This window comes from Pleurodeles waltl, chromosome 8 (assembly GCF_031143425.1).
Source record: "Pleurodeles waltl isolate 20211129_DDA chromosome 8, aPleWal1.hap1.20221129, whole genome shotgun sequence".
NCBI classification, from domain to species: domain Eukaryota; kingdom Metazoa; phylum Chordata; class Amphibia; order Caudata; family Salamandridae; genus Pleurodeles; species Pleurodeles waltl.
Genome location: NC_090447.1, coordinates 314377093 through 314396069, shown reverse-complemented (window position 1 = coordinate 314396069; position 18977 = coordinate 314377093). Strand labels below are relative to the sequence as shown.

General features: G+C 44.1%; 1 protein-coding gene across 6 annotated transcripts in view; it reads left to right on the top strand.

Moving 5' to 3' along the window:
* The window catches only part of DCAF6 (DDB1 and CUL4 associated factor 6), a 622202-nt gene that overhangs the window by 295585 nt on the left and 307640 nt on the right, over positions 1 to 18977 (top strand). The gene's annotated exons all lie outside the window — the stretch shown is intronic.

The following is an 18977-nucleotide window of genomic DNA, read 5'->3' as shown; positions in this document are numbered from 1 at the left end:
CTTTTTAAGTTGCTCCTTGTGGGCAGGAGCAATGCCGACTACTGCAGGAGATGGCTGAGGCTGCAGGGGCATTCAGGCTCCCCCAGGGCCTCCAATAAACCGCATGTGGGTTCTCTGGGTGGGCACCTGGGCACCCTCGATGTACTGGCCAAGCCCTGAGGGATTGGGTCACCGGGGCCAATATTGGCCCAGGGGTGGGGCTGTGTGCCCCTCCCTACTTCAAATCTTGGCCAGGCCTTGGGGGTGTTGGTCCCCGAGGCCAGTATTGGGTTGGGGACTGAACTGGACCAATATTGGCCTGGGGAGGGGAGTTGTGTGCTCCCCTCCTCCATAATTTACTTGATGGGACTCGGGGGATTGGGTCCCTAAGGCCCAATACAACTTAGGAAGTGGGGCCACATAACACCCCCTCTCGGATGGCCAAAAAAATACGCTCTGGGGAGGGGGCCTGTGTGCCCCCCACCTGGACTGACTGCCTTTAGGGGGTCGGCAACAGGGCCTTGCTGAAGGCCAGGACCAGGGGCTAACCCCCCACTGCGCACGTCAAAGGCAATGACCTGCTGAGGTTGGATTAACGTACCACAATTAAATTTTACTTCACAATAAAAAAAATGAAATTCATCGAAAAAAACACAAAGGTTACAGGTTTGTTATAGTTAGGGAACAGAATTTAACACGCTATATAAATTCATTGAAATAACCAAAAGTTACAGGATACAATAGTTAGATTCTCATTTTACACATACATAACCATAGAAAATCAGAAGTTGTTACAGATATCTCAAATAACTATATAACTCATGTCCTTAGGTAACTATAAGACGCACCCTCGCCATGTGCTGTTAATTACCCCACATATTGCAACACTCATAACATCTTCTATGACATCATTGATAATATCTCAGCAACATTTGCTGTAAAAGTATTGATGAGAAAACTGGAATGGCAGGGTCACAAGTTATAGTTACCTAAGGGCACAAGCTATAGTTACTTGAGATAACTGTAGGTGTAGCAGCTGAATTTCTATGGCTTTGTACGTGTAAAATGTGAACCTAACTATAACGTCCCTGTAATCTTTGGGTTTTTTTTTGTGTGAATTTCTGTGTTTTTTCAATTTCTATTCTCTATCTGTAACGTCCCTGTAACCTTTGGTTTTTTTTCTGTAAATATATATATCTCTGCTGGCGGTCACCAAAAGGTAGTTATATTTAGCTCTGCTTTTCCATGGATGGGTGGGCTTTGGATTGCTAATGACTTTGGCTTGTTTGATGAATGTTAATGAAACTTTCCAAAAAAAGTTCATCCACCTCAAATCCTTCCTGGAAAGTTTCAGGGTGATCTTTCAAGCTGGAGCCGAGAAAAAAGGCAGGGCCCAAAACATAAAAACCATATGAATTTTCCATAGATTTATTTAGACATGGCTACAGCAAGAACTGCTGAACTGAATTACACAAAATTTGGCAGGATGCTAGATCTTGGTCCGCAGATTGTGGTTTTTGTGATTTGATGTAAATCGGTTCAGTAGTTTGTGAGCAATTAAGGGTCACAAATAATTGCATATTTCGAGGATTGTGAACGCAAGAGTCCTACGAGCTTCCCTCATGAGAGCGAATTTAAAAATGGAGGCATGTGGTTGGTCAAGAGGCCCGTTTTTCCCATGATCCTTCACGCTCTCACGGGAACGAGATGCTCCTACGAGTCTCGCAAGAGCAGGCTTTCTGATTTGCTGGCTGTTGGAATATTAGAAATTAAATGCCTGCCATTAATGTTTACTGTGGGAAATTGGAGGTGTTGTGGAAATGAAGTAAAAACGCTATATACGGGTGCAGCAGAAAGGCATGCAGTCCCCCTAGATATAGAGAGGAAGTGTCTAAGGGATAACTACTGTAAAGATTGTAAATGTATATTGTTTTTAACTAACTGTTACAATCTCGCAGGGACTCTTGCGGGGTTGTGAATTGTAAAAATGGGTAGATGAGTTCCTATCAGCAGGAATGGATGTTATGGCGCATGTTTTTGAGTGAAAGTGTGTAGGGGATACGCACTATCATGAGAGTTTGTAAGAAGGAAAAAAGGAAACAGTACAAACAACATATATCATGAAACTATAGGATAGATCTGAAAAGAGCTATTTTTGTTAACAATTTTCAACATTTTTTTTGTGTTTTCAAACGTTTTTTATTTTTTTTAAGTATTTACATTTCTTTTAAAGGGTAGAACAAAAACATACACTAGCATCTCCTTTAAAGCAAAAATGAGATCAATTGGGAAAAAACTACTGCCTAGGGGATGCTCTTGAACAAGCTTGTCCTGGGCAGATCTGCTTTTCTCTGAAGAAAATATTATGTGCTTGCTCAAGCAAAAAAATATCGCTTAATTGCAACAAGCATTTGCAATGCAATAGGTCTCCGGTTTGCTCGAGTAAGCGCTATTAGCGTTGAAAATTACTTTTCTTGTCACATACATGAAAAATGAAATAGTTATCATAAGCGAGCCGATTCAAAGTACCACAGCCGCCATGAGCTTGAGCGCGAAGGATACACACACAGGTAAAAACAAGCTCGCTCGCAGTCAAACATGTCGGAGTATGTGCAATTATCTATGGAAGGGGGTTGGTTCCCAAGGCAGCAACAAAACCGCCCGAAGGAGGGACAAACGTAAAGCGTTTGCAAATGATAACAAAGGATTTTTGAAAGGCAGACCCCTGAACAAGTGAAAGTGATGGGCGCGAGGTGGCATGGTTAAAAGCCCATACAGATACCAAGTCATCAGAAAATGAGTGCTTGCGCGCTGCTATGCTTGACCTAAAAAGTAGGGTTATTGTCTTCCTATGCACTTAAAACCTCGCACAGGCACAGTATCTCCTGGAGCAAATAATTTTGAAGCTCCTGCTGAGTTGTCTAGCTCCGTAGCATGAGCTGTCTCTGCCTGTGCAAACCTTTACGGACGCAGAGAATTCAGGTGTCTCCACATGCCTTTGGTACTCAAGATATATTGTTTATTTCTACTCACTCGGCTAAACTCTTTCCTGCAAAGTTTACAGGTGACATACTTTGCACAGTCCTTTTTGGCACTTGGCCTCATTTAAAAAAATGCCACACCAAGGACTCATTGGGTGGCTGAGGTGGTGTGGAAGCCCCTGTCTGTTCATCTGAATCAGGTAAAGACATCTTTCTCTTCAAAGCCAAACAGGAAAGGGGAGCAATCCAAATATGTTTACTCTCATCAAAGTCCAATAGTGAAAAAAGCCAGGAGGATGGACTTACTTCTTCTAAATAAGGACATCCACATGAACCAATCAGAATCCTAACTTAGGGTATATTTCCTTTCCTAGACCTCCGCAAGAGTGTCTCACTGGAGTCTTGCGAAACTGTGAAAAAAAATACTCTTTATATCTTCTATAGAACAGTACCTTAAAAAACATCTGTAAAGTTGATTTAGTTCACAATTATAGTAAAACACTGTAATTAACTTAATTCTAAATGTACAATATCTCAAGAGATTTGTGAGAGACAAACAGGAATTACAGCATCCTCAGAGTACATGCAGGGGATTGTGCATCCGGCTCTCGCGAGTGTCTTGCGTGAGACATTATGTTTAAAAAAATATATATATATCCAATCACATTTTATTCAGTACTCTATTACAGACTAGTATCAAACAACAAATAAAAATTTCTAACATGTCTTCTGAGTGGCTGTGTGAGTGTCTGAATCTGTGTGTGAGTAGCTGTATGGGTCGGTGTGGCTGTGTGAGTAGCTATTTGGTGGGTGAACAAGTGGGTGTGTGAGTGGTTGTATGTGTGAGTGAGTGACTGTATGAACATCTGTACTGGTGAGTGAGTGGGTATGTGAGTGGCTGTATTGGTGAGTAAGTGGCTGTGTGAGTGGCTGAATCTGTGTGTGAGTAGCTTTATGGGTGGGCGTGGCAGTGTGAGTAGCTATTTGGTGAGTGAACGAGTGGGTGTGTAAGTGGTTGTATATGTGAGTGAGTGGCTGTATGAGCAGCTGTACTGGTGATTGAGTAGGTATGTGAGTGGCTGTACTGGTGAGTAAGTGGGTGTGTGAGTGGCTGTATACGTGAGTGAGAAACTGTGAGTCTGGATGAGTGAGCGCAAGTTTATAGTTACCTTAGGGTGCGGGTTATAGTTACTCAAAAGAGCTCTAACTATATCTGCTCAATTTCTGTGGTTTTGTGCAAGTAAATTCAGAACCTTACTATACCGGCCCTTCAACCTTTGTTTTTTTCAGTGAATTTCTAAGGTTTTTTAAAAATTCTATTTCCTAACTATAATGTCCCTGTAACCTTTGTTTTTTTTCCCCTATGGTGGGAGGATTTTTTTGATTGCTAATTAGTTTAGCACAGTTTCACAGAGCTTCACCTAACTGTCACAAAAAAAGGTTTATCCACCTCTGCCCATTTCTGCAACGTTTCGGGTGATCCTTCAAGCAGGCGCAGAGAAAAAGTGGTGGGTGAGGGAAGGTCCCAAAACATGTTTAACCCATGCAGTCTCCTATAGAAATCTTAGACAAAGTCACAGCCAAAACGACTGAACAGAATTACATCAGATTTGGCAGAAAGCAAAATTGTTACCCAGACAGCATGCTTTTGAGATTTGATGCAAATCTGTTCAATAGTTTTTGTGAAATTAAGGTTTAACAAGTATAGATAACTAGAGATGCAGCAGTACCGTGGAACTAACAGATAAAAAAAACAATATCTGATTGGATGCCTCACATCAACAAAGATGTTTGGCAGCCATTTTAGTACTTGGGAATTCAGTCCTGTCATGACTGTTTTTATTTTTTAATTCTTTTTAAAGAAAACATATAGAGGTGCAGAATAGGGATAGCCTGACCCTTTAGACCTTGCCTTGTTTTTTAAGTACTGCAGTAAAAATTTACAAAATTAAAAATAGGGCACCCATCCGGCCCTTTTCAGTTACAATTCCCCTGTGGTGGGCCAGGGCCTGGGGGGTTGGCACATCATTATTTTTGGGGGGAGCGCGGTATGTGGCCCTCCTCCCGAGCCATTTAATAGCTTTTTTGGTGGCCATATTCCCAGTGGCCTCAGTCATTATTTGTTATTTTATGGGAGGGTCCATGCACACTTCCTCTCCAGGCCATTTAATGATCTGAGGGACCCCATCCCTCGGGCCTAATGTATTCTTGAATTGAGGAGCACAGGTCTGCCTGCAACCTCGTAATGTTGCGGTCGGACCGGTTCTCGGACTGCCAATGTCGCAATCAGGCTCTAAGTAAGTTTCTAATAGCCTGGATTGAGGACGCAGTAATCACCATTGCAGAGAGTGGTGTGCTTAGGGTGAACTCTCATCATCAGAACCCTACTCTGATGTACCACAACTGTTAAATAAAAAAAATACAAAAAGTTTCCTCAGAGGGCACAGCGTCCACAGTACTGCAGATGATTTTCGTCCCTACACGTATTATGATCCTGCACGATTTACGAAAATGAGATTATTTTTTCCAAATTCTGTTTGCAATTGATGAATTGCCTTAAAAGAATTGATATTTTGTTTGCCTTACTTGACTGGATGAGTATTTTTAAAACTTTTCATGCTACCTAAATTTTCTAATTTTTTTAATAAATTTGTTTAGTACCTAAGAAAAACTTTGAGCCAAATTCAGACGTTACATTTCTGTGGCATTATAAATTTACTGCAGCGAAATTTGGTTGCGATGAAAAATTAAACCACTTACGTTCTTATGTCAGTGCATTCCCCAATGACAAGTGATTGATGAGAAGAAGCATAAGAAAAGATGAAAGTAATGTGTGGGAGATAACAGAAGTTTGGTTGTATTTTCTTATACCAAATATCTTAACCCTCCTAAAATTGAAAAGCAATTTTGCTGATCTGTGGATTTCCAAGGGTATTACCGTAGCCATAAGTATAATTTGTGAGAAATAGGAAAAAGAAGTAAAAAATCTGAAAATTGATTGTTGGATCAAGGGCACGATTAGCCTCCTTAGAGAAAATTACTTTTAAACTTAAGTATAGCATTTTAGTTCCTTTTGGGTTAAATACCTTGGACTATGAAATAGGTATATGAGGCAAGTTTTTACTTTGACTCCTGCAAATTGGAATGGTTAAGATATGGCCAATATTAGTAATTACGCCTTGTTATCCTTTCAACCATTCCTTAACATCTGGTCCTTGAAGGTTTAAAGTTAGGTTTCTTTTAAATTTGTGATTACATTACTTTGCTCTTTGGATTGCACTGGCTTTTGAGAAAAGAATGATAATTCAAGTAAGATTTACAGCATCAACACGTCCATATGCCCTGGTGCACCTAAGAATCTGCTTTTTATTCAGACAGTATGAGATAACAACATCATTGTTTATTGTTATTTTTTTAAATCTTTATTTTTATTATTTTTCAAGATGCACAACCAAAACATTCTCAACAATCGGTGCATGAATTCCAGCATTACATTTTTCACTAGGAGATTCTTATTCCAAGTGTGCAGTCCAGTTGGACCCTCCCCATAGCATATTTACCAGAGGTGAAATTCATCAGTTATTACAAGAGATCAATAACATTTAGACCATGTCTGTGAGCTAAATTTCTAGAGTCAGCACAAGTATCTCATTGGTTCTTCACCTGCCTGATTGTCTAATCACCTGCAGAGGATATGAGCCTGGCTCTCTCCCTCCACCTCAGAGTCCTTGTCCATGGACGAACCTTCTGTTTCAATACATTTCTCTAGTAAATGGGCCGAGAGCATTATCTCTTCAGGTGCTTTATCATCTATGCAACTTAAAATTATATGCTGTTCTTCAGCCACTCTAGAAGGTCCCGCACCCGTTGATCTACCAATGGAGCCCTAGTACTCATCCATCCAATTGCTACCCTATGTTTTGCCATGAGTAGAGGCAATAGCGCAAGCTTGTAAGGGATTTTACAACCCCGGGGCTTCCTTACAACTCCCAGGAATCCAGCTGTAGGATAGACGGGAATTTCAATCCCTTTGGCCTGCTGTACAAGAGGTATCACCCGTGTCCATTTAGAAGTACATTCCCTGGCAAAATTTAAAAAAGTAGCATTTAGGGTCCCAAACGGGGGGCATCTAGCTTCTTTGGAGGGGTCCATTTTGTTTAGCATTTGAGGTGTTTTGTATGTGCGGTGTAGAAATTTAAAATGTAGTAATTTGTATCTGTTTTGCAGAGATAGAACGGACTTGCGCTGTGGCCCTATCCCAATCGGCATTCTCAAACTGGATTCCAAGTTCTCTTTCCCATGCAGCACATGGCAGTTGGGCTTTGTTTCCTATTCTCCCAAAGTGCCCTATTGAACATTCTAATTAGATGTCTCCCCTCCCCCATATTAGTAAGCTGTTAAGGACCACAGAAGATCGTGGGGCCTCCGGAAAGGTGGCCCAGAGCTCCTGCGTCACTCTCTCAAGCATAATGGAGAAATTGACTGGGGCCCATCCCAAATGCCCATCCTAAATGCTTCTGGAAAGGAGATAAACCAAGCACTGGGATATAAGTCTCACACCAGCTGGCATCCACCCGCTCTCCATCGCTCCATGGACATGTCTAAGTCCATCGCCCTAAAGGCCTCTAAGTCCCACAATCCTAACTCCCTGGAAAAGGGGGCCACCCCAGTTACCTTCCTTACCACCTTTTCCCAGAGCCGGGCCATGTGCCTAACCGGTAAGGGAGGGGCTGCTCCGACCGACATCCCTGCATCAATATTCTGGCCAATGTGTCTCCCCCTGGCTGGGTTCCCAGGAGTCTTTTCTCCTAATTGTCTGTGTCGGTTAACCCCTGCAAAGCATGTTGCAAATGTGCTGCATAGTAGTAAAGTTGCATGTCTGGTACGGTGAGGTCCCCCTCCTCCAAATCCCTTCTAAGGCTCTCTAGTGCAACCTTGCTATGTTTACCTGCCCATATCAGGGACACCATCAAAGAGTACAACCATTGGAAAAATTGGGTTTTGAGCGGGAACAGGGAGTTCTTAACTAAGTATAACCAGCGCAGGAGAAAGACCATCTTTGTTATTGCTACTCTTCTTATGATGGATAGCGGGATTCTGTTCCAGACATTTACAGAGCTTTCGAGGCCCTGTAGTACCCTATCCACATTTCTTATCTTATGTCCTGCCTCTGCGTGTGTGTGACCCAGATCCCCAGATAGTGAAACCCCACTGTCTCCCAGGCGAGTTCCACTGATATTGATTGAGCCTGAGGTCACCCTGTCAGTCTCCCTAATGGAAACAATAGAGATTTGCTTGTACTGATGAACAGACCAGAGACCTCACCAAAAGAGGCCAGTAAATGCAGTAGGCGAGGGATCACCTCCACTGGGGAGCGGATATCACCAAGGCATCATCAGTGTATAAAGACCCTATGTGTGTGTTTCCACCCAGTGGGATGCCGCAGGGTCTCCGGTCCCTCAGCAGTTGGATTGCAGAGGACTTCCTTGCAGGAGTAAACAGGAGGGGTGAAAGGGGGCACCCTTGAGAAGTTTCTTTTCCCACCACTCAAACCTCGGCCGAGTCCCTTGCAACCCTCACCAGTATGATGGAATCTGTGTATAGTAAGTGTATCCATGCACAAAATCTCGGGCCAAATCCCATCTTTTTTAACACATCCAGGAGGTATCCCCACTCTATCGTAGCAAACGCCTTTACCAGATCTAAGGAGGCCAGCGCTAGCTCCTCCTCACAGTCAGCAGATTCGTGTAGGACATGAGCCAACCTGCATAGATTATAGGTGGTACTGCGAGCAAACATAGCTATTGTTTATTGAGTAGTAAAACTCTTTTTTTGAACTAACAACAGAATTAAAGTAATCACACACTGCACTGTTTAGCAATAGTGACTTGCATGATTTTAGGTTTAAGGGTCTGTTATGACATTTCTTTTCGATTGTATTTTTCTTGCTTAAACAGTAATTGTTGGATTTTTTTCTTTTTTCTTTTATTTCGTAACTGACTTGCTTTAGGCTTTTTGGGTAATGGCAGTGCAAATAACCTATTTCCTGATTTTCTGTTCTAAACTGCATACTTTTGTCGTCTACTCTAACAGTTTTTTGTTTATCCTCCTTTATCTGTTTTTTCCTTTTTATTAAATTTTTTCTGTACGTTGTAAAACTTAGTAATTGTAGAATGAAATAAATCATTCCTTTCTCATTGTGCAAATGTCAGATGCACCATAAAATGTTTATTTTTTATTTTTTTACTGAATGTTGTTTTGTGTTTTCCTATTAATCTTTGTAAACTAGGAAACACTGAGTTCTGTTTAAGTGAGTGAGGATTGGGCAGGAGGGCTAAAGAGTATTAAAGAGTATTGTTTCCCTACTTTGATTTTGGTAGTTGAAATTACATATTAATGAGATTTTAAATCATGTCTTCATGCAGTGCTTCAAACTCCTGACTGATGTCAGTAATGGTTGCTCCCTAATGTTCCAAGCAATGACATAATCTTGATCTAACCTTCTTCTGTCAGATTGCACCTCAATCAAACATTTCCAAACGCAGCATCCTCCAGTCTCACTAGAAGAACACCCAGGGTACCACCCTGACGTGCAGGCCCATCACCACTCCAAAAACCCACAAACAGCATGCTCTTTATTCACTGTGGAGCCACATGGGACCCCTGCCCCTACTTAATCTTCACCAAAGGACAAGACCCCATCTGCAAGGCTCTTAGTCCAATTTTCAACTACTCTCTCACAACAGCCACCTTTCCGCTATCATCATACCACTCCTGAAAAAATACCTTAAGCGGACTCAAGGACTCTGGCAAAGTACAGACCCATTTCCCTCCCCCTCTACCTGGAAAAGGTCTGGGGAAGTTAGTCAGGAAGCGACTACCTGACCACCTCAACACAGACCACTTGGGGACTCCTCCCAGTCTGGCTTCAAACTACCCACAGCACTGAGACTGCCCATATCGCTGCCACCAGGGACATTTATATAATCATGGACAAGGAGGACATAGCAGCCCACCTCCTTCATCACAGTTCCCCACCCCTTCCTCATCAAACGCCTTCACAGGAGTGGAATTCATGGACCTGCAGACCTTTGGATTAGCTCCTTCCTCACAGGATGCACCCAGTCAGTTAGCCTCGCCCAATTAACTTCCTCTGCCTCCAACCTGATCTATGGATTCCACCTGGACTCCTCAGTCATATCCTACTCTCTTCAGCACCTACATGGACCCGCTTGCCAACATTGTCTGAACCCAAGGACTCAGCATCACCTCTTATGAAGATGACGCCCAGGTCATCCGCTCCCTCTCAGATGACACCTCTAACACCCAGACAAATTTCATCACCTGCATGCCTCAAGTCGCAAAATGGATTAGGGCCAACTGCTTGAAGCTCACGTCTGGCAAAACAGAAGTGATAGTCTTTAGAAAAGACAATCCTCTCTGGTCCTCACTCTAATGGCCCTCAAAAGTAGGACCAACACCCAGCCCATCAAACTCAGCCAGGAATCTTGGGATCGTGATTGTCAGTCAATTCTAAAGCTCCAACTAGGTCAACACAGATGCCTCATCCTTCTTCCACCTCAAGCTTCTCAGAAAAGTATTTAGATGGCTTCCACTCAACACCTGAAGAACCGTCACTCAAGCCCAGTTCACCGGCAGACTAAACTAGAAAAGCTCCCTCTACACTGGTTTCACCTTGCAACTCACCAGGAGACGCCTGATCATTCGGGAGGCAGCAACCTGGCTCACTCTCAAACTCCCACTCCACACTAGCATATCCAAAACCTTCAATACTGCCCTGGATCTCCATACACAAACGTGCCCTCTTCAAACTCTCCATAGAGCTATAAAGCACTACACAAACAAGGATCTGAATACCTCAACAACTGCATCATCTTCCATTCACCCAGAATATATATTTCTCCTTGGTCCATCTCTTTGTCCACCTCTCCTGTATCCATAGAGCCAGAACTGGTGGCTGTGCCTTTTCTTTACTAGCACCTAAAGTCTGGAATGTCCTCCTGCTGCTCATCAGAGCTGGCAGCTCAGTCTTAGAGTTTAGCAAGGTATTGAAAACTGGCTCTTCTAATAGACCCCAGTTAAAGCAGCTCCCCCTTTTTACGGCACCAGGATGCCTTCCCAGATGACCATCCCACCTTACTAATACACATAACATAACACACAAATCATAGTACTCTGGTCCTAAAACAATGGACATTAATCCTACCTTATTTACCACATTACCTCAACCAAGTACTTCTTCACTCATGTTTGTTAGGGCTACAGTTTATTGAGTTTATGTGCAACATTAGAGCAGCTTCCTATGTTATGTTTTGTCACAAACAACATACATAGACTGAGAACCTTTCCCGAGTATACCCTCATGCTATACGGTGTCTACATCTGTAAAGCCATGTTTTCAGATGTCTTCTAAAAGAGAGATGGCCCATCATCGCAAAAGATAAATTATTAATTGTGGCAACAGATGCATGCATAGAAAATAAAAATCATCCATTCTTATGTGGATTGTTAAAAGGGAAGGATTATTCTATTGCTCATGTTGGCTGATTGCTTCATATGGCAGGGGGTTTGGGATATAGTACTTCATAGCAAGCAGGGCTGCCTTTTGACTGACTCTGCAGCATAGCAAAGAGTGAAAGTATGCTCTTGTATTTTCTCTCCACTTCTCAAAATCATTTAATATTCTGCAGTTCTAGAAACCCAATTAGAGGACGTTTTTAGCTAAGTATTTTATTGAAATAAAGGACATTTACAGTATTACCGCTGCAGGTTAGTGTGTATAACCACCTCTCTGCGTTTGACCCAATAACTTAATTAGATAATCTCTAAGATTCATGTTATTTATTCAGGTGTTTCAAGACTAACAAGAGCCTGAATGAGTTATATGTCAGTGTACCAGAAATAATGGCTACCAGATCACTGTTTTGGCCACTGTGTGTAGGGGCAAGGGGCAAAGTTAAAAGTTTAGTTTGCCCAGGCTGCTCCTATAAGCATGATCAATTTAAATAATATCTATCCTACTGGAGAGACAAAATCTGAATTGTTTAGCATGTTGGTCTTTACACAGTTGCATGTTTTCAAATATGATGGTATCTTCGTTAGTGAAGAAGTGTGCACAATGGATATACTTTGTAACTCCTACCTGAAAGAATATGCTTAGGACATGGTTGGCCTATTCATGGTGATTCATGATGAGTATTGTTCATGATTGAGATGCAATTTAGTGCAAGGTAGAATAGAAATGTTTGCGACAGGCAGGACACAGTTGTTTCTGAAAAGCGATCTTTAATATTAGCAGGTAATTAGAGAGCCTATGGGGGTTATTACAACTTTGGAGGAGGTGTTAATCCGTCCCAAAAGTGACGGATATACCACCAGCCGTATTACGAGTTCCATAGGATATAATGGACTCGTAATACGGCTGGTGGTATATCCGTCACTTTACCGTCACTTTTGGGACGGATTAACACCTCCTCCAAAGTTGTAATAACCCCCTATATTTGTAGGTTTCCGCGCTTGACCAGTGCTGATTTATGATTTCTTTAGTTGGAGCCTGCATTTCAGGGCAATTGCACAGAAAATATGAGATGTGATTTACCGTTTTAATTTAGTCTTCAAGACAGAGCTGTTCTGTAACTCTTGGAAGGCAATGAGAGCGCTCTGGGGACCTATTACAAGTGTACACGATAAATTCCGACACTGAGGTGTGTGGTATATATTCGGTGCAATAAATATTACTTATTCTGACTTTCAGAGAAATAAATACATATTTAGGTGCTTACCGTGTGAAATTCCACTTCTCCTGGTAAATACTGTCCTTTTTTCCCTTAAATGTCGGGGTTTGACCTGCCGAAATTTTACTGCGGGTACCAACTTTATCGCACCCACCAGTTATTTATTTAAGCACTTTATTTATGGGTTTTTCAATGTCACAGAGTAGTACGCAGCAAAACAAACAGAAAGAATACCTTTCTGTTTTGTATAGTAGGTCAAGTACAGTGTTCCATGAGTCAAACAACAGATCGAAAAGAGGCAATAACAAACATAGGAAATAAAAACACAAGACCGTTATTAACAGCAGATTATTTTCATAGGGTGGGGGTTACTTACATAAAAAAAATTGCGGTATTATCTGAGTTAGCACACGCTAATTATTTGGTTTGATAAACATTCCATTACTTATCCCTGTGCAAACAGGTATTTGGCAGGTATTGTAATTTAATGAAACACTTATAATCAAGCTCCAAGGTTGACTATGAAGGGGTCTTTCAATCACCTTAGAACTAGGCCTTTTTTGTGGCGATGCAGCACTTTGCCTACATCTTTCAGTTTCCATACTTAAACGGAGAGGGGATGAAAAGCCTTTTTTGAATATGCATTTTAGCATATTTTGTTTGCAGAAGTTGTCGTAGTACTTCTACCTTAGAGGTAAGACTACTAAGTCTAGGGTGGCAGCGCCACAGAGTTTGGTGACTGAGTCAGTCCCACATCGAGTGGAAGCAGTCAACCTGACTTCGTCAGCTAGCTAGCAGCATCTCACCCTACCCTATAAGTAAAGGTGATTTGTGGCAGTCTAGAAACATAACACTCTGACTCCTCAGGGAAGCTGTGGTGGATAGGTCATACCCCTTTCTGTCAGTTACACAAAGTCTCACACATGGTAAGGCAGACAAAGAGATGCAAAGTAAGTTAAAATATTTATTGAAGGAATTGTATCCTATGATAAAAGGCATGAGCTGCGATTATTAGGCAGATGAAAAATAAGACAGTGATGATTGTGACTATTAGAGTAAAACATATAAACAGCCCTGGTGATTCCTACCTACAACCTGATGTCTAAACCTGAGAGAATATTGGTATTATCCCTTCTGCCTGTCCCGCTCTATCCCTGAAAGGTGGACAAGGGCAAACCTCCTGGATGGCTGGGAAGACCAGGCCAGGATCAGGAACGCTGTCAACGAAATGATGTACACCCTCAAATGGCAATGGCTGGAATGCCCTCTACCCTCCTTAGGCCTGTGCAGTGTTTATATAACAAAATATGTGGTATTCTAAGAAAAAGCCTGACGTCATGAGATGTCTATGGTGAAGGTTTGACTCGGTAACGCTTTTATCCTGTACAGAACATGACAGCCTTGAGCAGGGTACAGAGTGAAGTGCATGCAAAGGACCGATAACTGCAAAACACAAACAACTATGCCTTCTTTGAAAAGCAGCTGATTAAAATATAAAAACAGCTAAGCTGAAAAGCAAGCTGTGCTAAAATATAATAAATTGAATAACCAAATAAAATGTGTACGTATGTAAAAGGGCACAGGCTGCGGGCCTAGAGCTAAAATAAGGGTGCCCAATCTATGCGCTAAAAGGAACCTCCAACAAAGTCTAGTTCAAACATACAATGGGAATTAAATGGATAAAACTAATCTGATAGAGACGTATAGCTGTAGATTTCTTACCTTTGAATTTCCCAGGCATCAGTCTGGATCCAGAAGAATTTTGTGAGCAGTACCCCTGCGCGCCGTCAGGTGGCGTTGAATGGCTCATTGTGAATCATCAGAATCGTCCACGGCAGAATGACATTGGGGTACCTATATAGGCGCCGTACAGGTGCGCTGACATCAGTTTTATTTTTTTTCCACGCCAGCCAGCGTTGATCCGGAGAAGAGCTACCCCTCAGTCAATTTGTGATTGGCTTTTTTTGATGTTCTGTGAAGAGTTTTGTGATGATGTCCTCCTTGTGTGTAGGATGCAGAGCCTGTCTTCGGCCGATGTCATGACAGAACCGCATTTTTTTGCCTGTGGTGTCTGAAGTGCGACCACAACTCATATTTGTGGTCCAATTACAGTGCCATGAACTAGAAGTCTTTGAGAGAGCGGTCCATAAATCTCATGGCCACTCAGCATGCGACTCCATGCAAATCCATGTCCCGGTTAAGAGAAAGGCCCTGGGACTGGCCGCCGAGCCCAAAGTCATCATTGTCCCACTCCAAGTCCTCGGGACAATCGGGTAAGTTGAGGCACAAGAAGAAGAGCTAGAAGTTGAAGCGTTCTTTGATTTCGCCTCGTCCCTTGGCTGACGAGGCGAAGGAGCGTCTACATTCGAGGCCTGTTTTTTCTGTGCCTGCACCTCGGCTGACTCCTCGCATCCCTTACTTTCTGGGAACTGAAGTGATCCCCCACCCAACTGAAGGAGTTTTATGAGGGTGGGTGCCTCATTTTTGGGCAGCCCAACCACTCCAATGCACCTTCAGACTCTGCAGGGTTCCAGGGGATCCTATCTTGTTTCACGCTGGCAGCTTCAACATCGGCTCCAATGGGCCCCCAGTGCCCTTGGATCTGGATCAGCGCAGGTCGTACCAGCTTGTGCTTTCTTGATGCCTTTCCCAATTCTTAAGTCCCCCCCCCCCCAAGGGCTTTCCTTATTGTGATCACCGGCTTCGATGGCTTTGACACAGCCAAAGTAGTATTGCATCACCCCGCATCCGACACTAGCAGGAACCTTGCTTCTTAGATTGGAGCCTGAGCCCTATTCTCTTCAGCTAGGCCACAGGGAGGAATAAGAGGGGTCAATGAACCCTGCAGAATACCAGCCCTACAGAGAAGACCCTACTATCGACTGGTGTGAGGACCACGGTGAAGCCAGTGGACTGAATACTTCTCATGATACTGGTCTGCTTTCTCCTCCTACAGTGGCTACAGAGGAGGAAGCTTCATATGTGATGGTGGTGCGAAGGGGGGCTGAGGTCCTTGACCATGGCACATTCCCAACCCCGATCCCAGGATCCCTGTCTCCCCCAACACCCCTCCATCCCACCAGACTGGGAATCTAATAGGCTGGAGTCTTTGAGGAAGAAGTTGTTTTCTTCTGCCAGCCTTGCAATGTGGTCTGTGAACACAGCATGCCTTTTGGGTCATTACTCCCACACTTTGTGGGACACGGTTGCGCAAGTGCTGCCACTGGTTTCAGTGGAGGCCCAGATCATACTCTGTCGAGCTGTTGATGGTGGGAGAGATGCAGCAAAGTTCACAATATGATGTAGACTTGACATGACAGACTCACTGGGCAGAGCAGTTTCATCGACAGTGGCCCTGAGGTGCCACTCCTGGTTGAGTTCATCAGGATTTTTTCAGGGGATGTCGAAGCTTCCCGTCAATTCCCTCCCTGCCACCAAGCCACACATGGTTCCCAGCCTCTGCATGGCCCAGGGCACGGTACCATCAGGACTCATAGGTCAGGTAGCCAGGGTTCTGGTCAGTCCACCGCCTCCCCGGCAGCTGCAGCCTCCAAACCTTCCTAATCTGCCCCTTTACCATCATGGGCTTCCAGTTGGCGGCAGGATTCACCATCACCAGCCCCACTGGCAGTCTATAGCATTGGACAGGTGGGTTCAGATAGTCAGAAGAGGCTCACCAAGGTGATGGTGGTGGACGCAGCCCATCTGTGTAGATCAGGGGTGCCAGTCTTTCCCTATATCAATGACTGACTGTTGACTGCTAGCTTGCCCCAGGCTGTAGCCTTCCACCTACAGACTACGGCGGACCTTCTATGTTCTCTGTGGTTCACAATCAACATGCCGAAGTCACACCTGACTCCCTCTCAGAAGCTCCCTTTCGTCGGAGCTGTTCAGGATGCAGTGCAGTTTTGCGCATATCCTCCCTTATGGAGAGTCCAGGATATTCAGACTATGATACCTATGATTCAGCCTCTATCCTGGATTTCGTTGAGACTGACTCAGAGGCTTCTGGGCCTCCTGCATCCTACTAGTGACATATGCCCGCTGGCATATGCTTGCTCTGTAGTGTGACCTGAAGTTCCAGTGGGCACAGCATCAGGGAATCTCTCCCACATGGTCAGATCCTGAAGGGAACTGCGAAAGACCTGCAGTAGTGGCAGCGGACCACAACTGGGACAGAGGCAGACCCCTCCCTCTTCCCCAACCATATGTCACAGTAGTGACAGATGCATCACTCCTGGGATGGGGTGGCCATGTAGGAGAGGTGGAGATCAGAGGACTTTGATCTCAGGTGGAAGTAAGCAGGACTCCACTTCAACATGTTGGAGCTCTGAGCAATTTGAGTGGCATTGAAAGCCTTTCTAGCCTCCATCAAGGGAAGGCTAGGACAGGTGTTCATGGACACCACCACAACCATGTAGTACTTCAACAAACAGGACGGGGTGGGGTCGTGGATTATTTGTGGAAAGGCCTTTCGTCTCTGGGCTTCGCTGGAACAACAGGACATTGCCCTGGCGGTTCAACACCTGGCGGGCTCTCTGAACACCAGGGCAGACAAACTCAGCTGTCGATGCCCGGCGGATCACTAATGGTGTCTCCACCAGGAGGTGGTGAAAGGTCTCTTTCAGCAGTAGGGAGAGCCTTGTTAGATCTGTTTGACACCGCTGAGAACGTGCAATGTCAGCAGTTTTGCACACTGGAGTTACCAGGACAGCTCTCACTCAAAGACACTTTTTGTCTAGAGTGGAGCTCAGTCATCCTATACACCCATACCACTCCTGCCATTACTCCTTATCAAGAAGATCAGTAAGTCATTCTTGTGGCTCTGGACTAGGCATGGAGAGTCTGGTATCCAGAGCTACTGTGCATGGACATCTATCCTCTGATCAGGCTGCCCCTTCGGGAGCATCTTCAGAAGCAGGGGAGGGTTCTTCACCCAAACCTGTCCCCTCTCCGCCTTCTTGAGTGAAGATTGAGCCTCGGCCCCGAAGTCTGTCACTTTATTCGGCAGTCAGACATCCCATTCACAACAATGGTTTACACCTGACGTTGGAAGAAATTTGTGATGTGGCGTACAGAGAAACATGTTGATCCTCTCTCTGCCCCACTTTCTGAGGTCCTACTCTTTATTCTTTCCCTTACCCAGCAGGGTTCTTCTCAGGACACTCTCGAGGGCTATTTATTGGCTCTTTTTGTCTTCCTGCAGCTGCTGACCAACCACCTTTGTTCAGGTGCCCCTATAGCACATACGTTCCTAAAGGGTCTTGTTCCCCTTTTGCCCTCCTTCACCATTTATAATTCCTTAGTGAGATCTCAGTCTAGCCCTAGCATTCTTTATGTGTGCTTTCTCTGAGCCTCTTCACAATTGCAGGCTTCAGACTTTTAAAATCTCCTTCCGTGTGGCATTTGCATCTGCCCGCAGATGAATTAAGCTGCAGGCCTCATCATCTAAACTGCCTTACCTCTCTGTCTAGACTGACAAATTGGTTCTTCACACAAGGGCCTTCTTTCTGCCAAAAGTTGTCAGTCCATTTCATGTAGACCAATCAATCACACTGCCTACTTCTTTCACTCCTCCACATCCCTCTAAAGAAGAGGAGCAACTCCACAGTCTGGACCCAAAAAGAGTGTTATCGTTCTACCTTGATCAAACAAAAGACTTCAGAGCAGACGACCGACTGTGGGGTATGGTGGTGCAAGGAAAGGTTGAGCAGTGCAGAAGTGGGCCATCTCTAGGTGGATCGTGTTCTACATTAGAATTTGATGCACATTGTCCAAGAAGCAGCCTCCTGAAGGCTTGCAAGCTCACTCCACTAGAGCTAAAGTAGTGACCACTGCGTTAGCATGTGGAGTTCCGGTCCTGGTCATCTGCCAGGCAGTAGTGTGGGCATCTCTGCACAGTCAGGTCTGTATGGATTAGTGCTTTGCCCTTTTGGTCCTGCAGGTCTTCCTTGTTTGAAATTGATCTGCAGACCCAACTTCGGGGAGGTATTGCTTGGGTATTTATTCAATGGTAAGGAATCTGCAGCTAGAAGTCTCCATCAGATGAACAATTTACGTACCTTCAGTAACGCCTTATCTGGTAGAGACTATATCTAGCTGCAGATCCCTTACCGACACACCCATCCTTCCCACTCTGTGAACTGATTTCTAGTGACTGGGCTGACCTCATTCAGTTCCCTAGTCGTTCACACCAGTGGTCAGTGATCTTCATGGCTCCGCGCTTCTGGCGTGGAAAGTCATGGAGAGTAACTGACGTCAT